Genomic DNA, 26027 nt, shown 5'->3' on the forward strand with positions numbered 1-26027 from the left:
TTCCTCCCACAGTCCAAAGACATGCTTGTTAGGTTCACTGGTGACTCTAAATTGCCCGTAGGTGTGAAAGTGAGCGTGAAAGGTTGTCTGTCTCTGTGTGTCAGCCCTGTGATTGACAGGTGACCTGTCCTCTTGCCCAACGACAGATGGGATTGGCTCCAGCTCCCCCGCAACCCTTAACAGGATAAGCGGTATAGATAATGGATGGATGGATGGACGCTCTCCGGAAATCACTGGAAATCCAACATCGGTCAATCACTGAATTAAAAGGATTGTGTATTTTACTTAGAATGTTTTACTAGGTCAAGGCTGGCTAATAAGGAGGACAGGCAGTTTTACACATGGACACTTAACCATTAAGACACTAGAAATAGAATTCGGTACCTGTGGAGATTAGGTGAGTTAATATGTTTCAAATCTACAGAGATGTATTTTCTATGAATAAACCCCCACATGTTCACACATCAGGCGGCAGCAGGAAAATTAATTAACTAAATGCACATAGTGTGGATGATCATCGGATTCAATCCAGGTTAATGAAGAGTACCTTGGTAACCCGTCAAATCATAATGACATCCAGTGTGATCGGAGGCCTGGTAGCGTCGTGTGTCTTCTGATAGACGGGTCCATGTGACACACAGTGGACGGATGGAGGATAGAAGAGGAGCTGAGGCAGACTGTGGAGTGACCTGTAACAATGTGGAGGAATTGGGGTGATTGCTGCGACGTGTTACTTTGACAGAGCCCAATGAAGTCCCGCCCACTCATTGGAAAACAAATAGCTCTTTATTGATCTCCTATTTCTTAAATGTGCCTTGTCACTTTCTTCAGCTAGCAAACAACTGATAAATGCCTCAAACTCGCTGTGTGGAGGGATGCAGGATAAAGAACTCAGAACTACGTTTTTATGAGCGTCTGAACAGAAAAGCCAAAGAAAGAAAAAATCAACCTTCTCCTCTGTGGTAGCTAAAGGAAGCTAAAGTAATCGTTTGACAACCTTAGAGCTGATGTTAGTTGCTTTCGACGGACACTTTTGTAGTATTTTAGCACAATGTTGCTCTATTTTTCCTGCTCTGCTGGGCATTGTTTAAAGACTAAGACACGACACTAGCCCGTTTTACATTCACAACAACACTAACAAAACTCTGACGTTACACTGCCTTCATAGTTTTACTTCAGTTGCTCTCTCTTCCCGCATGAACATGGGGGACTAGCGGGAGGTACGGCTTACAGGCTGGCCCGGCGGGGTTGAGTGCTAGCCTCAGACAGGGCACCTCACCGCGGCTCTTCTTTCTAACACGCCTCTCTCTACAAACTCTTCTCTCTATATTTTTCTCTTGTGTGTTTAATCAGATGTAGGGCCAGCAGAAGCCATGTGGTAGGTGAGGTATCAGCGTTGGAGCTTGCATAAATGGAGCCTGGGTTTATTGAAGTTGGCAGTGCTGCTTGGGTTGCAGTGGTAGGTTATGTTAATTATATTCTTCTCTGAGTGCTTATACTTATCATTAGGGCACAAGTGTCAATTGACATGTCAATTCAAATTACACTGAACCACACCGCAGTGTAATATTGTCGTCCCAGTGGGTGATTTTACACAGCGTTACGCCGTTGTTGAAACAAAAGAGGCGCGACATGTAAACAAACATGTACGTGGTGCGGTACCGCCCCGCCGGCTCCACCGCTCACACTCACATCTTTTCGCCTCTGTCACTACCTCCGATGCCAGCTTAGAGGCGGGACGTCATCGCCCCACCATCCTGCCTCTGTGCCTTTTACACTGAAGACGAGGCGTAACAGTCACGTCTTGAACAGAACTTTTCCTCACCCTAACCAAGGACTGTTGTTGCCTTCAGCTAACCAACCAAAGTCAACCGTGTACTTACTTAGATTAAGGCACCAAAGCTTAGTTAGGATTGGGAAAGATCACGCTGTGGGTTAAAACAATCGGTCACTGTGTGCTTAAATATGCGGCACGAAGAGGTTTCCTGTCCTCCTGGGTGCCAATCAATCACAGCCCAGTGGGGAAGGATTCGGGGGAACTTTATTGGCAAAAAAAAACATAACGCTTCAGCCGACTGTCAGGAAAACTAAGAAATGAGTTTCTGCAGTACACAAGGTGTGTGTGTGTATGTGTGTGTGCGTGTGTGTGCGTGTGTGTGTGGAGGAAGTGAGAGGAATGATAAATCAGCCGAGCTTGTAAAACCTTTTAGAGGTGTCATTTTCTTGACTGTGTCTGCTGGGAAAAAATGCGGCAAACCTTTATTCTGTTTTCTAGAAGATAAAACGGATCGGTGGTAACGTTTCATTTTACCAGTTTATATTTTATCATCCATTTAATAAAGCAGTACTCTATTCATTTTTTATCAGCCTTTCTATTACACAAAGAACAAGTGTGTTCACACCCATGAGGCCGACATGCTTCGAGTTGTTTAAAAAGCAAAACAGAGGGAGGGAGTGGGGAGTGGGGGGGGACTTCTTCCTCCGAGACTAAACACCAGCAAACTGCCGAGTGGGATCGAGACACACCAAGCCCTGCCGTCTGAATCACTCCCCCCTAATTCACACAAACACATTCTGCCTGTATACTCGCACACACTCTGACTTTAATCTCACTCGACGTTGACTCGCCTCAGTGGGAGGCATTTTACTTTCATGACTCCGCAGCTACTGAAGTCGGCCCCGCCCTGCTCATTTTTGATAACAGTGTCAAAGCCATGAAACGCTTGTATTTATTTGTTCAGCCTCAGCAGGTGGGGAGAGTGGGTAAGTAACTGTGTATGTGTGTGTTTTTACAGGATGGGGGGCGTGGGGCAAACATGTCATTAAGCATGGACTCACCTCCATTTGTGACCCATAAGGAGCTGGAAACTTTACTGACTGCAAAGCCGCAGGAATACATCACCTTGTAAAAGTGTGTGTTTATGGTGTTTTGGGGACTGCAGGGCTTCTGGAGGCTGAGGAACACACACACGTGATACTGAATCCGCCCCGGGCATGACTCAGGGTGTTTATTGTTATCAAACCCGCGGGGATCGAGCCCGTGGCGTGCTTTGGGGAGGCTGACAAATTTAAAGGGTCATACCGGGATTTTAAAACCTGGCTCCTACTTTTATATATTTTTCATTCTAAAAAACGTATAGAAACAGAAAGTCCTCGAATTGCTCCTGTAAATTCCTTCTGCGACAGTCAGGATACAGGCTGGGATTGCTGCGTAATCTTTCAGGGAAAATACGCCACATCAAAATGCTTCCACTTACAGTTCTTGTTATTGCCACTGACACGCGAGCTGTTATTTTAAGTGTCTGACAACATTACAGAGAGGATCCCTACAGAGGTAGACCTTTTTGTTTAAGACAAAGATGCTTCTTTTAACCAGAGACAGCTGTTACATTGCTCTCTTTGAAGCCACCAGACTCCATTGACAAAAACAGTCATTTAAACTCACAGAACACAGGAGTTGCTAGTTCACTGTTGCCTCGACTGGTTACATTAGGTTTGTATATTTGTGTGACTTTGGTGTTTTACAGGTTAATCACCAGCACAACACATTTAAAGCTCCTGCAAGGAACTTTTAGTTTGTGTTGATTTTGGCGCCCCCTGTGGACAAAGTCGTACCTCTTATCTCTTTGCTGATTTTGTCCTCTTAATGCTTAAGTGGTGTTTTTAACAAAAAAATCTCACCTTGCTTTCTTTAACAGTCACATGTATCACTCACTTTAAATTGTTGCCCTGGAAAATGTAAACAAAGGCAGCGCTTCGTCTGACCGCTACCCCCCGGGCAGCAGTTTCAGGCATTAAAAATTAGCACATAGAAATAATCAAACTTTTCGCTGATGGTCTGGTTTACTTTTGTAGGTCATATAGAGTAATCACAATTAATTTCAGTCTGTTTCATAACCAGCGATAAACTCCTCACAGAAGCTTTAAACACACAAACAAACTAGCCAATGACGGCAGCAGTAGACCAACAACTCCTTTGTCCTGCAAGGTAAAATGACTGCTTTTGTCAATGGAGTCTGGTGGTTTGTAGGAGTCCAATGAAACAGCAGCTTTTTGGTTAAAAAAGGAACCTACTTCCTGTCTCTGACAGGAATATTTCTGTCATGTCAGAAATACGAATAACAATCTAGAGGAGCAGATACTTTTAGTGGACGTACTTGGATTGGGCGCATTTTCCCCGAGAGATTACTTTACACTCATAACAGCCCGTTTTGAGGGCACAGACTGAAATGTTCTGCGGGATCAATTGCAAAAAAATATTTTACTTTTTACTTTATATATACTGTATATGGCCAAGGTTTAAAATATGCATGCCATGCATCAGTTATGGGCCCAAATTGGACATAAAATCTGAGTCACAGTTATTCTTATTCAAATCAGAACTTTCCAGGGGAGGTGAGCCTTTTTGGGAACCTGCTTAAATTAGCATTATCCGTGCTGATGGGAAGGATGAAGTTTATGACACATTTTTCTTACATAAGTGCATTTCCTGAGCCGGAATCAGAAGCTTTTGGTCAGTGCTCAGCTGGATGCATGCAGATGAAAGCTGGGCAGTGCGACTGAAGGATAATTTCATTAAGAGCTTTAAGTAGATTAGTCACAACACCAATATGAATTATAAAATAGTCATGAGCCAACACACATGAAAGCATGGATGACATTGGGACCGAGAAGTTCAAGAGATGTGTTTGTGTCTTGTTATATTTTTCTGCTCACAACATTGTGAAGACATTTTTCAGGCTGTCTGTTCAGAAACAAACGAATGTAAGAAATAAATGAGCTTTAAGGGACACGCCACTAAATTTATAGATTAGTTTACTCATTTTAGCAGTTGTATACAGCCTGTGAAAACAGATCTATAATGTCTAGATCATAAGGATGGGACCTCTGATCACCCAGAGAGGGTCTGGCAAAAGAAGCAATTAAGTTGCATTATGGGAAATGTAGGATTCTGTGTCATATTCCATAAAAAGAGTGAAGAGATCTTGGTCAATTTGAACATTATCTTTTTAAATATGTCTCTTTGAAGTCCCCTAACCGTGCTGTATATAGTGCTGTACTGAACCACCAGACGGTCCCCTCTAAAAATAAACCTGTGTTTACTAAATGTTTAATATTTTTAGTCCACACGCAGTTAACATGTAATTTGTTTCCCTTTACATGTGTGTGGAGTCTGCATGTTCTGTGCATGCGTGGGTTCCCTCCGGGTGCTCTGGCTTCCTCCCACAGTCCAAAGACATGCTCGTTAGGTTCACTATGACTCTAAATTGCCCGTACGTGTGAATGTGAGCGAGAGAGGTTGTCTGTCGCAATTTGTCACCCCTGTGATTGACTGGTGATCAGTCCAGGTGTAACCCCGCCTCGCGCCTAGTGACAGCTGGGATTGGGTCCAGCGCCCCTGCGACCCTGAACAGGATAAGCAGTATAGATAACGGATGGATGGATGCATCATACGTGTTGCATCAGTGTGTTTCAGGGTGCGTACAACATTCAAACTCAGGGCGCATTACATTTCATACTTTTTTTACGGTTGCACCTTCCCATCAAGTGTGAATATTGTAAATGCAACCCAATCTCTCGGCAGATTGTGAAATAGTCATATAAATATAATTTTGCGGCTGGTTAAGGAGCTGAGAAGCTGAACATAATTTAATATATTAAACCCTCAGGAATCTCAGTTACAGAGTAAACACAGAAACTTTTCAGGTGCGAATAAACAGTTATGATAATTTGAAGGGGAACTTGTTTGTCTGCTCAGAGAGCTGTTTAAAGCTGGCAGCTGTTCAAGACTACATGAACTCTGATGGGAGTCAACTTCTCTGAGCATTAGCATTTTTTATTTTAACACTCAGTTACCAGAATGAACACTGACTTTTTTGGCTGAACGTTTTTGAGGGCGTTCTGCTTTTGCATCCTCGGGACATCACAGAACGAAAGCTTGTTCTATAATATATTTATCGTTTTATTTTAGAGGAACCTGCTCCTGGTTCTGATCCTTGAAGGCCAAAGAGAGGAGCTGAAGTGTTGAGTAGTTCCTGTTACAAGGATTAAGGACATCTTAACAACCCTATTGAGGATAATAAGGTAGTTTCAATGCAGCTGCACACTCACAAATCATGCACAACAGCATCCACTGATCCATTCAACAATTTATTATTACCATGTTTATTCAAGATTTCAGATATTCATAAGAGTCAATGCAAGACTGCTCGCTTATTATCTCAGTGTCATTTAAATGCTGTTTTTTTCTCCCTCCGCTGCAGAACAACAGCTCCATTGTTCCCTCTTCATAAGCGAGATTAAAGAACAGTTTAAGTGGCTCCAGAATCGCTGGGGGAGCCCTTCATAGGCCAAAATCATTGTTTTCGTGTAATTAATAGAAAATGAAGTGAGCCTTTTCAATAAGGGAGAGAAGGACAGATAACAGGGGATGATGGCACAGAAGATGCTTTTGTTCCTTGGCTTCTTCACAGTCTCACAGTTGCGTTAGATTCACTCATGGAGGGTGGAGCGGGGATGCAGGCTAACACAGCTGTGCAGATAACATTCAGCCACGCTGGAGTGGAAAGAGAGGAGCTGTCAGGGAGTGGCGGCAGACCAGCAAGTCAGCCAGCAAGCCGGAGCCTCGCTGCTCAATCCCAGGCCACGCTCATGACCACGAATAGAGAAATGACTGACAAAGAAAATAAAAGCCTGCGATGTGTTTGCATTTTTATGTGTGGGGGGGTTTTGGAAAGGGAGGGATGAAGCATTGTCTGATTATTCTGACTTATTCACCTGACCGTTGCTATGACAGAGTGGCAGGTGAAAACATATGAAATGAAAAGCCAGCATGTCCTCACAGGCAACGCGTCACACACTGAAACTTCGTTGGTGGATTATTGTTTTAAAATTTGACTTCCTGTATCACTCAGGGGTCAGCAATGAATGAGCAATTTTAGGTTAGTAATAATAAATCATCAATGTCTGGTAACACTTTCAAAATAAAGCTTGCATGAAAACATTTCACATTTTATACGTTTTTAATATCCAACAAAATAAAACATGTTATTGATGCACTGAAAAGGTCGCAGTGTGGATAGGTTAAGGAACAGGAAAGATGAGGGACACGGTCATGAGTTCTGTTTAAATACTTATATTTGGGGTCTAGACTTTTAAATGCAAATATAGTACGTTCACAACAGTAGACGGACCTCTGCACCTTGGTTAAGCTCCTGGGAGTCCCCCAGGACTGGGCCTGCCCTCCCCGGCCCTGGAAAAACGCTGCAACAGGCAGCAGTACCGCTGCGTCTTAAAAATGCTAACAGTCTTAGCAAACAGATGCTAACAGAGGAAATCGTACCGTGGTCCTCAAAGCGGTCGCTTCCAGCAGACTGACAGGAGAGCGGGCGAGTGTGTTACTGAAAGACAGAAAGAAGGTCCGAGCGTTACCAGAGCGGTCATCCAGATGTTTCAGGACTGTTCTATAACTAGACCTCACTTCATTTTGAAAGGCATTTTATTTTTGTGACAAATCTCAAAGATATAGAAAACATGATTTTATGTTAAAGGTAAATTAAAAATGTATTCTTTAAAAGGGGGTCGTCTTATAATCAGGGTCATCTTATACTCGGACCAATACGGTAACTACTAATGCTAATGTTACTGATCCAACATTCGTGGCTTAACTTAAAAATAAGTCTCCTCTCAAAAGACACTGACTGTTGGTTTCATACGGGAATCAAATCTTGGTCTCCTGGATGATGTTCAAACGCATTCTTATGCCAAGTTTTCAAATACAGACGCCTTGTCGCACCCTTTCTTCGTCTAATATCGACACTAACTGTTTCTTCCACGTGTTCAATGAGGTAGGTTAAAAAAATCACATTTACTTTTGGTTTCACATGGGACTCAAACTCCGGTCTCTTTGGTGAAAGTTTCATGTTAGTTTGGCCCATGCATCACGGTGACAGCCAACCCCAGGCTGAGCTTATCTGTCTTTGATCTGCGTCCCTTAGAGCTCTTTCTCTGAGTGTCTAATATTGCTGAGAAGGGGATAACATTGTAGTTAGCCCGGTCCGTCTCATGCAGACTTTGTTGGACTCATCCATCGCCCCAAAACGGCATCACAGAGACTTCCGCCCTTTTAGTACTACACCACCGGACTGCACCTCAAAACATAAAGGAGGGGGGCAGGGTCCAGAGATGGCACTACAGGTGTACCTAGCATGTCATTCTTTGAAGGCGAGGGCTTCTTACCAAGCTGCAGGAGATAATGAAGTAGCGATGGGAACAGGCGCAGGAACAGCGGCCCTATAATAAGCCCTCACCTTGTCTCAGACTGTCCTAATGACACTGTGTTCAATCATTGTGTTATTTTGAGCTCGGGACTTTCCACACGGTATGCAAAACACACACAGAGCAAACAGAAGGAAAAAAATGCACTCACGTCAGCACACGCCTTCATGTTCAAAGACACATTTGACTGCGAGTGTGAAATGATTGCTCCTCAGTTTGAACCAATTATGGTGTGCATGATTGAAGCCGTAAGAATCCCGGCGCTAACCTCAGGGCCATTTTTTCCCCCTTTTTCTTTCTCATGACTTCGCTGTGCGCGCGCTGCCTTCCTGTCTTTGTCTGAATTAAAGTAGTAAAAACAGAAAGTAATCCTCACTTTCCCATGCCAACAAGCTGCTGTTGTGTGTATCAGGGAGCTGCACGGTAACACTTATGTCCAACTACATGCTTTCTTCTGACTCACTGGTTGTAAATAAACATCATGCCCCTAAAGAAACAAGTGCATACCATCCCTCTACTTTATCCTCATTATCTCTCATGTAACATACAAACAGTCTGCTACACTGGCGAGGCAGTTACACTAAGTTCAACACAGGGTCAGAGAGGGCATGTCACTCAGGGGCAACCTGACATTAACCCAACATGAACTTATCACCTTATCATTCTTGAACGTTACTTTCTGAAACATTCATTTAGACAATGACTATTGCAATCTGATAATAGGTGTTGTGGTTAAAAAAGGAGGAAACAAACAGCAGAAGGGGGTTTCTGCAGGAAACAGTCAACAGCAGCTTTGTAGCCTCCAGTTCTGATCTACCCTGAGAAGGAATAAGAAGTAATCCCACTCTGCAAGTGTGGGACCTGAATTAACATATAAGACGATATGAACAGTTTGAACTTCTCCCCAACGCTCTTTTTTTTATCTGCTAAAGGTAAATTGTGTCAGAGCTGTTGGGTCTCTTTCAGGAGTCCATCGTGTTACAGCGCCATGCTTCTACAGGAGCCCAGAACAGACAGAACAGATGCTGGCTCTGGAACAATCGACTGTTGATGTAGTTTTTGGAACACAAAGCCACCATATTTGGAAGACAGGGTAGATATGCTTTGTACATCTGTTATGATAATCAACAGTAGCCACGTCCAAAAGCTTAAATTCCACAGGATCCGTCTCTGACTCGTTCCTCCGGAGTCTCCAGCGCGTCCCAGAAGCGTCTCTCCGCTCTGCTCCGCGAAAGATTTGCGCAGGGTCTATTTTTGATGGAGGCCGCTTCAAGCACGCCTCAAGCTGAACAGAGCAGATCGTTCCAAACAGGAAGTCACACACAAAAACAACATACAGCATCTGGTCATTTCAAAATAAAACATCATGTACGGACCGGTACAGACTCCCGTTTTTATAACATCAACACACTGAAATCTTGGAAAAAGAAAACTGTTAATTAAGTAGTAGTAGTACTCATGGTAGAAGCACAAAATCCCGGCATGATCTCCAAATGAGCAGATAATCAACGTCGGAGGTGCAAACTGAACTGTTGTTTGTGTGTTGCTCTGTTTAACGTTGATGTTATCGCGTGATTTCGCAATTCGCGCGCGATAATGGGCCAGCGCTCTGATGGCTGTGGACCAGAGACGCTTCCTGTGGGCGAGGGCTCACGCCTTCTGACAAAGCAGGATCGCGGCACACGAGGAACACATGGGAGACGGATCCTGTGGGATCTGGGTGTAAAGCTTAGCCTGCCTTATTTGCTTATTCTTTTTATGAGACCGTAATTCACTAAATTTACGAGGCACTTTGGTGTTTTGGGGTCATAGCCATGATCAGTGTTGTTGTATCACATGACAAACACTGAACCAAATTTTCCCGAACACAATCATAACTAAAGAAAAAACTATTAAAGCATTTATACATTTTTGTCACAAAAAAAATGATCTCTTTGGAGTTTCACTCATTTGACCCGATCATATTTAAAGTGTTTACGCGCCACAGAAGTAAATTATTTCACGACAGTCGTGTGTTCCAAAAGCCTGCATGAATGTCTCATGTGTACGCTCTCAACGGCCTCGTGATCATTTCTCAGTGATAATAATAAAAACTTTCTATTTGATTGCTTCCATTATGAAAGTGTTCATCAGAAGGCCAGGGGAGAAATGCAATCGGGCCAGACCAATGGTATTGTAATGAAATATGATTTCTGCAAACGAGCTAATGCTGTTTTGATTAGCTGTCAGTTAGCTGTCACATTAGAGTTCCTGTGAGGTGAACTGTGCAGTGCAATGGCACACTGTCGATGGAGGGGGCGGGTTTGGAAGATAAATCTGCAAAATGAAGTCTTGTATCCAAAAATAAGTTTTCACCTTCTGAAACAAACATGAAAATGTCACTGTCGTTATAATTAGCAACAGGATGAAACATCGGGGTAGTTTTGTGCATACCAGATGAGCTTATCTCTGCAACAGAACGTCTGTCAGTCACTGAAAAAACATTTCAAAGCCGCTCCGCAGTCCTTCCCCGTGACTGACAACATACCTGACTTCATCTGAATCCTCCGGCTGCTGATTACTCCGCCCTCTTTCTTTCCAAACAGGTTCAAAACAAACACTCACAATCCTTTGCAGTTACTGTTTCTCTTAGGTCTAGTCCGTATGTGTGTGTTCATGTGTGCACGTGTCCTCGTGCACCTCAGCTGTCAATTCATGAGGGTAGGATAGGTTACAGATAATAACCCACATCTAGCAAGAAAAACACAACGTAACTAGCAAAAATCGGACTGCACGTTGCCAAGAGCACTTCAGCATGGTTCAGATTTCCTTCTTAAAAGGTTTTGAGGTGCCAAAGAAATTAGAGGGACATTCCATGGTGGTGTGATGTGCATGAAGATTAAGGAAAAGGGGGCTTCTGGTCTATCTCACGTAGCATGTACTCTCATTTCCGCAGCTTTGAGTCTGATTTGTTGCATTCAGTCTTTCCTGCAGGCCTTCAGGGAGCAGCGATGTCTCACCTTTGTGCTGCTGCAGCATGCGTCTGCTGTCCACAGGCTGCAGGGCCAGGAGACGATCCAGAGCCACTGCGCTTTCACAAGCTAACCAAAGATGGATGCACATGTCAGCTCGCGTCCAGTGCCCACATGTAAACAATAAAGCTTGGTCTTTTTCATCTTTCTACCTTCATGCAGGAGGTGAAAAAAAGAAACAGAGCAGTGAGGAATGAAGGCCAAACCTCACTTTGAGCCAGGAACCAAGCCAGAGCCCAACCTGAAGCTTTTTACGCCTCAGAAAAGGTGGAGGGAGAGTGGGCAAACTAAAAAAGCTCCTTCCTGTGACTGAAGCCAATTTTGACAACATCAAAGGTGAGGGAGCGATGTAAGGAGGGCAGGGGTGGGCGGAGGGAGCACTTTGTAGTGGTGGAAAAGAGTTCATTCACCTTCTTTACAACTCTATTTACATTTGATGCTACTCTAAACTTTTACTCCACTAGCTTGCATCTTAGAGGGAAATATTTTTTACAGTGGTACATTTATCTGACAGCTGTAGTTTAGTTCTGAAGAAAAGTTTAGGCATATAAACTGCAGTGCATTGACGGGCAGTGGGTGTGACTCTGTCTTGTGTAGTGTGTAATGTAAGGACATATTTTTCGCCCAACCGAAAGCGACAGCAACTTTCTCTCTCATCCATGCTCTCGGTGCATGTGTATAACATTATGGCAAAGGTAATTTACTGACGCACGCTTGCAAGCACAGCGTCAACATTACACTCTCTCATAGCATGCTAAGTGACAGCCCCACAACACACAACATCGACACACTTCTCCCATAATTAGCAGATTTATGCATGATAAGAAATAAACTGCAGCAGTACCATCTTGAGAAATAAAAGACAATAACAAAATAAATAACAAACAAACAAAATAATGTACTTTTACTTTGGGAAAAGGCCGACACAAGCAGAAGTTAAAGCAAACAGACGTGCAACAAATGTAATTCATAAAAAAAGAGGCTCCCCACGCGTCTGCAATGACTCTAAAGTTTCCTCTGAGGGAGGGTGTCCAACTAACATGCCTCCTTCAAAATAGAAGTCTCAGCTTCAATCCGCACTAAACTCTTCCGACATGTTCATAATGTATAGCACACAATAACACAGCTTCAGTCATAGATTAAACCAGTGCCTCCCAATGTTCCCGGATTGTGACCCCCTCTTGTCAGCAGCAGCAAACCAATGAAGAACTGTAATTATTTTTCTTTCCTCTCCTGTCGATCTTATCTTGTGCCCCTTTGGAGGAGCCTGACTTTTCAGACTTTTCTAATTTCAATTAAACATTGAAACTAACTCTTGTTTGACCATCTAATTACAGAAACCGCGACTTTACTTCTACTTTAATAAAGGAAAGGGAGGGGGGCGATGTCTGGCTCGTACCATCCCAGAGAGGAAGGGGGGAGCAATCATGCATTTCTGATTTTTAATTAATGGAAATGATTGCCAAGCTCTGTGCTCCGTCTGTCTCTTTATCAATCAATCACGATAAGCCTTTCAGTGTGTGTGTGTCGCTGCGTCCTCACACAGAAACATTTAAGAGCATGGCGAAGAGATAGAGCACGTCATGAACAGGTCTGGCGATGAAAGAAGAGCAGCGTTCCTTCGTCATCCTCCATACCAAGCAGGGAATTAACATTATCAGATTAATTAAGCTTCCTCGCTGCAGTTTGGAGAGAATAGTGTTGGAGATAGTGGTACATATGTGTGCGTGTGTTGTGAGGGTCGGGTAACATGAAAATCCAGCGGCTTTATGCTTTAGAACATACACATACAGTATCGCCCCGGGCCTCCTCTCCCTGTGATTTCATCTGAGGAAAGCCGGCGATATTATTCCTGGCTGTGTCTATATTGGGGAATAACGCTCGCGGCATGTCATTAGTTACGGCACGGCAAACCATAAAATCAACCTAACTTTCTACTAAGTTGCCATGGCAACCGCCGTGCCATTAAAAAAAAGAAAATTCCAGTCCGCTTAACGCACGCACATTTACTCACTTCAGATTCCAGAAAGCTCCGAGTTGTGTTTTTTTTTTTTTTACTCGTCACGCCTTCAGAGTCTCGCTTTGATAACAACAAAACATCAGCAACCTCTCAGTGAGGGCTGAAAGGATGACCTTCGACCTCACAATTTGAAGTGTGGCGCTGGGTCACACCTTGACCCCCCTGAGGGGTCAGGCATGAATGAGGTGCAACAATGAGCCAAAGCAGGAGGGCAGGAAGGTGGTGAGACAGCGAGAGAGCGACAGGGTCTCTCTGACAGCCGGAGAGGTTTCTGTGTGAGAGGATAGAAAGTGATCTCTGATTGGTTAACGTGCGGCTTTAAGACAAACTGTGCTTTATTTACATCATGAGCTGGGGGGTACAAATCAGAAAGTTTTATAAAACAATACCAACCAGAGTTTGACTTTGTGCTCTGCGCTGCTTTCAGCTGTGCACGCCGTCTTTATTAAGGGCTGGGGTTTGATCATTTGTCATGCTGTTGACATGCGAGCTCAGTAGCTGAAACAATTTAAGAACTAATATTAAAAAAGAGAAAAGGAAAATATCATTTTTGGATCTTTTAAATAACAAAGCTATATATGAGGAAATCCAGTTTTATTCACACTACAATTTTACAATTGAAATACCAACAGATGCTTCTTCTATGTTCAGTATCATGAGTTTGTTCTTCATAAGAGCAGCTGTGCGTTTGACATATGGAAGATTTCACAGGTTTACATTTGAATCCTCAGCAGCTGTCTGTGGGAAATATAACATTTCACATTTGTAGACATTTTTTGGGCTCATGTTACTTGTAACAGTCCGACATCTATTAACGCACAAAATTACATTTTAAAGTGTAATTACAGTGTAATTAAACCTCGGCCTATTATTACATATTAGGCATTTGGGGTCTAAATGACTAACAGGGAGCAAACGTTTTGCAATTGCTCCAGTAGGTAGTTTCAGCTGGCAGCCAGGAAACAGGCTTAATGACTGCAACATAATCAAAATGCACCCTGATCAAATACGTCCACTAAAAGTTCCTGTTCATGTCACTGACAGGCTCAGATAAGTAGTTATTAGTAGTTGAGCGCTGTGGGAGACGGCTGCCTCTCCAGTAGCTCTTCAGTTATTTAGCTCTTTTAACTCTTTTAATCGCTCTTTTCACTTTCTGCTCTTCTTGCGAAGAGATTGTGTGCTTTTTTTATTTATCCCATGGATATTTTTAACTTTAATATGCGACCAGGAGCCAGTTTTCTCACTTATTCGAGAGAGGAAATGCTGGCTCTACGAACAAAGGGACGAGCCGGGACACGACACCCCATCCCGGCGGAGCTGAGGAGGAGAACCAGGGGCTGCAAAGCCGGGGCTAAGCTAAAGGCTAAGCTAGCGGACAACCGGAGGCGCTACAAACCGACGATTCCCTCCGTAATCATGGGGAACGTGAACTCGCTGCCGAACAAGATCGACGAGCTGTCCGCACTGAACAACCAGCGGATCTACAGGGAGAGCAGCTTGCTCATCTTCACGGAGACATGGCTAAACCACCTCGTACCGGATGCTAACGTGGACCTGCTGGGATTCACTGCTGTGAGAGCCGACAGAGACACGAAAGCGAGCGGGAAAAGCAAAGGTGGGGGACTCATCATGTATGTGAACAACCGCTGGTGTAACCCAGGACATATCTCTGTGAAGACGGTGTGGTGTTGCCGGGACCTCGAGCTGCTAGCTGTTAGCTTGCGGCCATATTATCTGCCGAGGGAGTTCAGTCACGTGATCACCATCTGTGTTTACATCCCTCCGAGAGCGGACGCAACCACTGCCTGTGAGAAAATCCACTCTGTCACAGCGAGGCTGCAGACACAGCACCCCGAGGCTTTCATGATCATTTCTGGGGACTTCAACCATGCAACTTTGGACTCTACTTTGGCTGTTTTCCACCAGGTTGTTGACTGTCCTACAAGGAACAACAGGACAATTGATCTGCTGTATGCTAATGTGAGGGATGCATACAGAGTCACACCCCTCCCCCCACTGGGGAAGTCTGATCACAACCTGGTTCACCTACAGCCACTGTACACCCCCCTGGTCCGAAAGCAGCCGGTAACAACTCGCTCCAGCAGGAGATGGTCCCCTGAGATGGAAAGTGCCCTGAGAGACTGTTACAACACCACAGACTGGGATGTGCTGATCAACCAGCATGATGAGGACATCGAGGGGCTGACACACTGTCTGACAGATTACCTGAACTTCTGTGCAGACGTGGTCTCCCCTGTTAAGACTGTCCGCTGTTACCCTAATAACAAGCCATGGGTAACGCGGGAAGTCAAAGCTGTCCTCAACATGAAGAAGGCTGCCTTCAGGAGCAGAGACAGGGAGGCCATGAAGGCAGCACAGCAGGAGGTGAAACACCGTGTGAGGGAAGCTAAGGACAGCTACAGGAGAAAGGTGGAGCAGAAGCTGAAGGAGAACAACATGAGGGAGGTCTGGGAAGGTGTGAGGACCATCACAGGTCACAACACAAAGACCAGAGCCGTGGGGGGGACAGTGGAGAGGGTGAACGAACTGAATGACTTTTTCAACAGGTTCAACCAACCCATGCCCCCCCCCCCCCACCCGCACTTCAGCCATCTCTCCTTCTTCCCACAACACACCTCCCCCCAGACACCACAGCACCTCCCTCCTCCTCCCCCTCCCCCCCCCACCTCAACACAATCTCCACCTCACATCACCACAGACCAGGTCAGGGGACAGCTGAGGAAGCTCCGACCCAGGAAAGCAGCAGGCCCGGACAAGGTGTGTCCAAGACTTCTGAAGACCTGCGCTGCAGAACTGGGGGAACCACTACAACGGATCTTCAACCTCAGCCTGCAGCTAGGGAGAGTGCCCACCCTCTGGAAGACATCCTGCATTGTCCCGGTTCCTAAAAAGAACCGGCCCAGTGAGCTGAATGATTTCCGGCCGGTGGCACTCACTTCACACCTGATGAAGACGTTGGAGCGGCTCTTCCTCAGCCTCCTCAGACCCCAGGTGCAGCATGCCCAGGACAGCCTGCAGTTCGCCTACCAGCCAGGTGTTGGTGTGGAGGATGCCATCCTCTACCTACTACACCGAGTCCACTCCCATCTGGATAAGGGGAAAGGCACAGCGAGGATTCTCTTCTTGGACTTCTCCAGCGCCTTCAGTACCATTCACCCCCCTATGCTTCGGGATAAATTGAACCGGATGGGAGTGGACCCCCACCTGGTGGCCTGGATATCCAACTACCTCACCGACAGGCCACAGTACGTCAGGCTGAAGGACACCACGTCTGACACTGTGGTCAGCAGCACTGGAGCCCCCCAGGGCACAGTGCTGGCCCCTCTTCTCTTCACCCTGTACACCTCGGACTTCTGTCACAACTCAGAGCTGTGTCACATACAGAAGTACGCCGATGACACAGCCATCGTTGGATGCATCAGGGACGACAGAGAGGAGGAGTATCGGAGTCTGGTGGGGGACTTTGCTGCTTGGTGCCGCACAAACCACCTAGAGCTCAACACCTCTAAGACAAAGGAGCTGGTCATAGACTTTGGGAGGTCCAGACCGAAGCCGAGACCAGCCCTACTAGAGGGAGCTGAGGTGGAGAGTGTGGACTCCTACAAATACCTCGGGCTGTGTCTGGACAACAAACTGGACTGGTCAACACACACCAGCCACCTGTACGGGAAGACACAAGGCAGGATGTACTTCCTAAGGAGACTGCGGTCTTTTAACATCTGCAGCAAACTGCTGCGGATGTTTTACCAGTCTGTGGTTGCCAGTGTCCTCTTTTACACTGTAGTGTGCTGGGGAGGCAGCACATCCAAGAAGGACACATCCAGACTGGATAAACTGATCAGGCGAGCCGGCTCTGTGATCGGCATGAAGCTGGACCCTCTGGTGACGGTGGCAGAGACAAGGACACTAAACAAACTGTTGGACATTATGGACAATGCCAGCCACCCTCTGCACACCGTCATCAGCAACCAGAGGAGCCTGTTCAGTGAGAGACTGCTCCTTCCAAAGTGCAGGACTAACCGACTGAAGAACTCCTTTGTCCCTCATGCCATCAGGCTGTACAACTCCTCACTTAGGGGGAGGAGTTAACAGGGACAGACTCTCTCACAAGCGGTAGCCACTAATTCAGCTCACAAAGTTAATAGTAGTTAACTTCTTTTATTCAATAGTAATATTTATTTATTTCTCAAAGGGTCATATGTGCAATAAAAATCTGTCAATGTGCAATAATCTCTCACCACAGTGCAATAACCTAATACCACAGTGCAATAACCTAATTTAGTTTAATTGAACTATTACCCACTGTTTACTTGTACATTTTCAAGTTCTCACGTTACTGTAATCGAGCTTTTTCATGTACTTTTATCAGTAATTTTACTGAAGTGTGTTTTAAATTAAGCAATTTGCTACATTTGTACATCGATCCATTACTGAGTCAAATATGTATGATATTGCGAGCTAGAAAGAAAACCTGACTTGGACCAGATGCCAATCAAATGCATCGAATCAAAAACAGGCCAATCAGATCAAAGTGTCATGCATCGCGTCAGAACAGCGGTGCTGATTTTTTTTCTTTAACCAGAAACTTCGGATCAGATCGTCTGACGTCAGATCGCTCTCTTCAAAGCCACCAGACTCCATTAACAAAAACAGTAACTTCACGCTGCCTCGTTACACGTCATAACACACGTTACATCTGAACCAAACAAATCCGTTAAAACACCACACAGTAACACAAACAAACTAACTGATGGAGGCAGCGGTGGACCATCAGCAACTCCCGTGTTCTGTGAGGTAAAATGACTGTTTTTGTCAATGGAGTCTGGTGGCTTTGAAGAGAGCGGTGTAACGGCTGTTTCTGGTTAAACAAAGGACCTGACTCTTTAACAAAAGGTCCATCTCTCATCAGGGTTGAAAACAACAAAGTTTCGTTTGAATCATAACCGGGAGCCGAGGGCTACAGATTACACAATTAGCTTACATAACCTGCTTTATGAAGCCATTTATAGCACGAGTTGGAACACCTATGACTTTACCTGCATAAAGCTTTACATTGTTCCAACTGTACGATCACCCCCTCTCTTCCTTTTCAGTTCATTGCATAGGATGCATGTGTCAGGTAACCATGGCAACATTAGTATATTGTCTCAGCGGTTGGGAAAGTTACTAAGTAGTTAAGTTCTCCAGAAGAACACGACGAGCATTTATGTTCCAGATTTAAGACAGCTGATACTTTATGTTTGTTTGTCAAACAAATACAACCGGAGGTATTAGTATCAGCTGCTGTTTTTCTGCCCTTTGACATTCACAGTTTCTACCACAGACCGGTAAAATAAGCCACAGCTATTCAGACCTGCCACTGCTTCTCTCCTGCCGGCGTCTGCCAATTAGAATTAACCGTGTGCGATCTTGAGGCATGAAGCACGTCCTCCTCCCGTGTGAGTCAGCTGTGAGCGTGTGAGCTCACAAACAAGCTCTGAATGATGCCCATACAAAAGCTGATCATCAGCACATCACCTGACAGAGTATTAAACCCACAGCAGACCTCTTCGGTTACCTGGGGCACTTTAATTATGCGATGTGGTTATTGTAGCTCCTGTGTTCCGAGTATGACTGCTTCACAGGAATTTCTGAGAATCCCCCTGTCTGAGAAACGTTTATAACCACCGGCCTGTAGCTGCTCTGAGAAAGTGTGAAGACAGGATAAAGTGATTTGCTGAAAAAGATGAAGCTGGAGGAAAGACGTAGAGATCTAATGGAGGGATTGATGGGCGAAAGATGAAGGGAACTACCCAGAAATGCATGCTGGGTAGAACCATATGGACTTTTAACCCTATGTATGTGTGTGTGCATTATGTGTATAATAACATAATGTTTGATAGGAAGCCCAAATACTCACACAACACCCCTGCAGTTGGTGTTGGCAGGAGGAGATTACTGTCAGTGCAGGAGGAAACCATTTTCTAATCATGTGGCACGCTCCAAAGTCTTGTTTACACACACGCTCCCATATGTCTAATCTCAGCGATGAGGGAATCTTTCGCCAGACGCCGCATTCCTCGATACAACATTATACGAGAGCCACACAGGCTGCTCGGAGAACGATTAGTCAGAATTAGCCTGCTGACGGACTGATGACAGGCCTGTTGGAACTGCAGATAACAACTGTCAGCCACATGGAGGAAGGGGCACTGGTGTTAAATACTTACAACAGTTCATGATGGAAACAAAACCTCAGTTTATAAAGTTTATGATTCAAAGTCTACCTGAGTGCTTTTGCTTACACCAGAAGCTCCCTCACACAAAGCCACATTTTGGTTTTCATTTTCTTCCTTTGTTTTGCAGACCACAATGGGCCTCGGGTGGACTTCCTGTGGACTTCCAGAGAGTTTCCTTGGTTTGCAAACTTTACCAGACTTCTCTCAGATTTACCATATGGCAGAAAATGTGTAGTCAGCAGCAGGACCACTCATGAAAAGTTGCCTTTGTGAAAACCGTGAAATGTGGCAAATTCTATCTGTTCAAATGAAAGGAATTTGCCAGTTCCCGTGACATTCGAACATATGAAATACTGAAAGCCTATTTTTGGGGCTTTTTTGCCTATATTAGATGGGACAGCTGACGAGAGACAGGAAATATTGGGAGAACAGAGTGGGGGACAACGTGCAGCAGAGGGCCGCAGGCGAGAGTGGAACCTGCAGCCGCTGCGTCGAGGACTGTAGCCTCTGAATATGTGGTATAAAAAGACGGACGACATGACAGCTCCCTAAAGGTGAAGCCAAACCCTCTCTATCGCCCCCTGCTGACTGGCTGCAGTATAGCTCATAAAGCCCGCCTCCTCCATGTTAACAGATGGGACATGAGTCAAACTATAAAATCAAAATACATTTTTGTCAAACATGGTTTCTGTCATTATAGTTAGTTCTTATCATGCTGATTTATGTCCAAGTGTTCATTTTTCTGACAAGTTTACTTTTAATTAATTTGTTGCTGTAAAAAGGGGGTGTGACCTCATGATTGACAGCTCTGTTGACCAATGGGGCTCCTGCAGCGCTCTGTTCCCGAGTAGCAGAGTAGAGGAGGAACCGCGAGAGGAGACGTAACTAAAACTAAAATCACCAGTCATTGAAGTTCCCATATCTGTTTTTCCGGTAATTTAAGCGTGGGTTTTGGTTAGCGGAAGTGGCTACGGCGGCTCCACCCACCGATCTCTACTGCGCAGCTCTGGCTCCAAATAACGTCACCAGCGCAAAATGGCAGTGCCTATCACAGGGGCTGTTTCGTACAATCAGAGCAGACGGAGACGCATCGTCCAGTCCTTGAGCCAAACCAGCGCCCCATAAAGTTTTATTTTAAACAGATTTTAAGAGGATCATATGAAAAACAAACCGCTGAAGCCATTTTGCAGCTGCCCACGCTTTGTTAAGGCATTTGTTAACACAAATAGCATAATGACTTTGAGCGTACAATGACATGATGCTAAAAAGGAACATCTCAGCTTTCAGCTGCAGAAAGAATGAAGGCTCTGGCTACTGTAGCTTTAATTTTAGATCCATTGAAACAGGATCATAATAAACAATCTCCTGTGGCCATTCTGGGGTTGCCCGCTCGTTTCGCAAAACAATGAAGGCTCTAGCTACTAGTTTTTCTTTTAAGTGAATTTAAACAGGATCATGAAAACATGGACACCACTGGAGGTCCTTTTTCAGAGGAGTTGCACAACAGTAGAGAGGAAATAGGGAGACATCCAGGGAGCTATTATGACGGGTAATGGTGGTGGTCAGCTCAGCAGCTACAGCAGTTCACACACTGACTGTTTACTCTGTATGACACCTTATCTCACAATGTAAACGCAGAAAGTATTTATTGAGCCATCTGACAGAATGTTTGTGTTATTTGGCTGATCTGACCTCTGGCTGCAGTTGCATCACTTACACTAAAAGCCGGACAGAGCGTTGACATCCTGCTGCTGCCAGACCGCTGGTCCATTATATAATGACACAAAATGCCACGTGGAGCAACTTTAACAATCTAAAGAGCAGCCTCGAGTGCCGGCGGCTGTGCACGATCAAATGGCAGAGTCACTTCGTTCAGTGTCCACAGGTTCAGGATGACTGAAGGGACTCTGGATCAAACAACGCAACACTTCTGTTTCAGCAGGCGGCGACACAGTGGACGGGTTGTTTTGACATGATGCGCCTGACATTGTTGATCATCTGCAGGCAAACAACATAACCAAACACAACTTTATGATGTGTCTTTTTTTCAGCGGCTGACCTAAAAAACAGAGTTTGAAAGTCGTCTAACACAGAAAATCAGTGTTCTCTGATGGCGTCTTCACAGAGCAGCTTCACTTATTTATTCCTCTTGAGTCTTACCAACACTTTGGAGATGTTTCACGGCTTAAAAAATTTGCAAACTGCATCTTTAATTAGGTAAAAATATATGTACTTTTAGTTCACATTTTAATATTAGACTTTAATGTATTCAGTGCATGAATCCGCCAATTAATTGAATTACCACATTGATTTTCAGTAAGTGGATATTAGTATTGATTGCATCTTATCCTGCTTAAATAATAAACACAAGCCGATGAATTATGACTAATGGATAATTGAACTGCACGCTTCTTTGCATAAGCTTTTTAGAACAATACGTCTGCACACTTCATGTTCTAAAAGCGATGCCTTGAAAGCTCACAGATCTGATTGACATATTACAGGAACATGTTCACGCAGCCGCAGGTGTTCTGTCACATGACCTCATAGGAAAATATGATCAACCCCACCTTATGAAGCAATGTGGAGGTAAAGTCATCCAAGTGCTGCAGGGAACACAACACTGTGTTTGAATATTCCAAAGATTAAGTGCTCCGATAGGCTCTCCAGCTGCTTCAATTCAAGAGTGTAGCGGGTCGAACTGGAATGCAGGAACATGTCTCCCGTAAAAGACACTTAAGAATGTGAATTAAACCACTGACGACGGGATGAAATAACACAATGCATTAAAAAATGTTGCATATACAGACCTGGTGTTTCATTTGATACCATAGACTGCGACTTAACAAACGTAACATCGGATGTTCCCAGAGTTTTCAACTTTTAATGTTCCCACACAGTCGAGATGTCGGGGGAATGTTTTTAGGCCATCTTTCAGGACACATTCAGGATGTTCTTTTCATTTCAGCATCATTTCTAGGATGGTCCCCCGAGTGCATTTACTAAGGAACCTTTACATCTTTAAAGAATCTAAGATGTTCTTTTTGTGTCCTATTTCAGTCCTTTTATCAGGTTCCCAAAACTTTTGGGGAATTTTGGGTCATTGCAACACCTTCCCGGATCACACGCAGAACTTATACTAACATTTAAGGAACTTCTTCAGATCTTTTTATTCAATAACTACATAAACTAACAACGTATTCCTTTTTAATTTAAACTGCTAAAGATGCTTCTGCTCAAATTCCATCCATCCATCCATACTTCTATCCATTACCTTCAACTTATCAGGGCCGGGTCGTGGTGGCAGCAAGCTCAGCCAGGTGACCCAGGCGTCCCTCTCCCCAGCAACATTTTCCAGTTCCTCGTGGGGGATTTTGAGGCGTTCCCAGGCCAGATGGGATTCATAATCCCTCCAGCGAGCTCTGGGTCTGCTCCGGGGTCTCCTCCCAGTTGGACGTGGCCAGAAAACCTCCAAAGGGAGGCGCCCAGGAGGCATCCTAACCAGATGCCTGAACCACCTCAACTGGTTCCTTTCAATACGAAGGAGTAGCAGCTCTACTCCAAGTTCCCCCCGGATCTCTGAGCTCCTTACCCTCTCTAAGGCTGAACCCAGACACCCTTCGAAGGAAACTCATTTCGGCCTCTATCGGCGATCTCATTTTTTCGGTCACGACCCAAAAGCTTGTGACCACAGGTGAGGGTTGGAACGCTGATCGACTGGTAAATGGAAAGCTTTGCCTTCAGACTCAGCTCCCTCTTCACCACGACAGTCCGGTACAACGCCTGCGTAACTGCTGATGCTGCACCGATCCGCCTGACAATCTCACGATCCATTTTACCCTCACTCGTAAAAAGACCCCGAGATAAGTACATTAGAATTGGCACTAATCAGGTATGAAAAGGACCAGACTTTACCAGAAAGTATCTAAAATTTCCTCTTAATGGGATGAAACCACGACAGCATTAGAGAAATGTGCTTAAAAACAAAAGGTAATGAGTTGCTTTACCTGGGGGCGGCTGTGGCTCAGTGGTAGAGTCGGTCGTCTTTCAATCGGAAGGTTGATGGTTCGATACCTGACTGCTGCAGTCACATGTCGAAGTGTCTAAGATTCTGACCCCCAAACTAAAGGCAAAACCATCAGCTGTGAATGTGTAGATCCTGATTGGAGACTGGTGTGTGATTGTGAGTGTGAATGGATGAATGTGACATGTTGTGTAAAAGCAGCTTACAGTGGTCACCCTATATACGTACAGTCCATTTAGTATTTACTTTTTTATAAATATATATCTCAGCTAAAGTAGTAATTTTATTAAATAATTTGGGTTAGTAGTTAAAATAAAGTAGCACTGAAAATGTCATTATTTTAAAGTTGTGTCTGATTATTACAGAACAAAGGATCTGAACTGAGGGAGTGTTTGAAGGTTGTTGTTTCAGCCTTGTGTCGTCTTATTGCGTCGTATTTTTCTCTGGTTGTGTTTAATATTTTAGGAGCTGTTTGTTTTGTCATGTCTACTTATAGACCGACAATAAATATTATTACACTGTGTCCTGTAATTCTAATTATGGTTACGTAGGATGTGAGGATAACTTTCTGGTTAGTCGACATTTCACACTTAGATGGTAAAGTCTTTCACATTCTTGGCACACGTTCTGAATACTATCAGGAGTGATTAAATTATGACGTAAGTAATCCTTTAACTCTGTGAAAAGAGCTGAGCCAATGACCTAATAGGTGGGTTGGTAAATAATTTTACGGTTGAGAGAAAATGATCACCAATCTGATCTAACTCGCATTGAGCCCTCTAACCCTATTGGTCCATAATCCTACTCGAGTGTTGTTCTCATTTACAAAACAAACTGCACGAGCATGAACAACCGGAAAGCAGCCGTAAACCGAGGCTCATTAAAACCTCTTATTTGTTTTCATGGTGATCAACCATAAACTGGGTTTTGGGCCCAGGCTGCTTGTTTAAGATACATGGAGGTGATTATTTGGGTAACAGGGCAGTAGACTGAATTCCAGGATGTGGAAAGCATGACGCTGCACAAAGACCAGCAGCAAAATGGCCGCCTGCCCACTCCAAAAAAATTGGACTCATTCTAATTTGTCAAGTCCCAAAAAGCTTATATTAAATTGGAGCAGCCTCGGGCGAAACGCTCCAAATAACACTCGTCTAATATCAACAAACACGGTTCCAGGTCTAAAAGTGAAAACGGAAAAGCTTAGTCGCCTGGCATTCTTCACTGACTCGCCCCCACCTCCACCTCCTCCACCTCCACCGCCACCACACGCATTCTTTGCTAACGAGGAGAAAAGGAAAACCTGCCAAAGTCCTCTCTGGAACAGTCTGTAAAACAAAGAGGGGGGGGTCGCTATATTTCAGTTTCCTCATCAGAAACACCAACAAACACTGTCTCTACTCATTTACAGTGAGCAGTGCGGCAGTGTGCGTACCTGCCTGCATGCATTATGAGCCTGTGTATGACCGTGTGCATATGATACTGTATGTGTACATGTGCCTTCACGCCTGGGTGCACACACCTGGGAGTGCACATGTTTTGTGTGTGTGTGTGTGTGTATGTGTGTGTATTGTGCTTTCATATTGCAAGGGGAACAGTACACCAGCTAGACCCAGAGGCCCTTTGGCCCCCACATTATCCATCTCTCACTTACAGGGTCACTGAGGCCAATTGGCCCGATCCACTGTTCTGGTTCCTCCCTCAGGACCGACTTTGTGTTTAGGACCAGCATAGAGGGGCTTTCAGGGGCTTTTCTTTACTAGTCTTTACTGTCTCTTATTTCCCGACCCTCACCTTTCTGTCCTATTGATACCTGTTTTCTTCAGTGCCGCTCAGTGCGCTACAACCGTCACACACAAAGAAATGAATGATGACTTTCCAAAAAAAGGCTAAAACTTTTTCTGTTCTTGGGATCTTAGGATAACTTGTGGTAAAATTCTAAACATCAGCCAACGTTAAAAATTACATTTCATCTAAAAAACTCAGATGATCACGATTATCTTAGGCTCTTAAAGAATGCCCAGTGGGTACTGCGTTTGTTAGCGGCTAACAGCTACATGGACGCTGTGTATACATTTGCATACTTCCCCTTGTCATATGGAGTTCTTAAAGGGCCAGTTTGCCGATTTTCAACCTCAGTCCTATCGTGCTATAATGGGGAGCTAAAGCCATTATGGTAGGAAAAAACTGCGATTTGGCTCTGTGCCTTTTGAGGACGCTCTCTGCTTCTCCACTGGGCCCTGGAAAGCCTCTGCCAGACTACATAAAACACGTCACCTGGCTGAGGCCAGAGAGCATGCTAAACTACACTTCCTCAATGTAGGACGGCTGCCTCCGATGTCATGTCACGTTCAAAATCGTCAGGTATGAAATGTAGACTGCAGACCTGAAGTTTTTTTAGACGATCCACCGGTATATTCTCGTCCTATTTCGGATTCTGTCCCGCTCTGAGCTGTTGA

Source organism: Semicossyphus pulcher, unplaced genomic scaffold, assembly GCF_022749685.1.
Source record: "Semicossyphus pulcher isolate SPU_LCO1_2020_fin unplaced genomic scaffold, fSemPul1.0.p SCAF_15, whole genome shotgun sequence".
Lineage (NCBI taxonomy): Eukaryota > Metazoa > Chordata > Actinopteri > Labriformes > Labridae > Semicossyphus > Semicossyphus pulcher.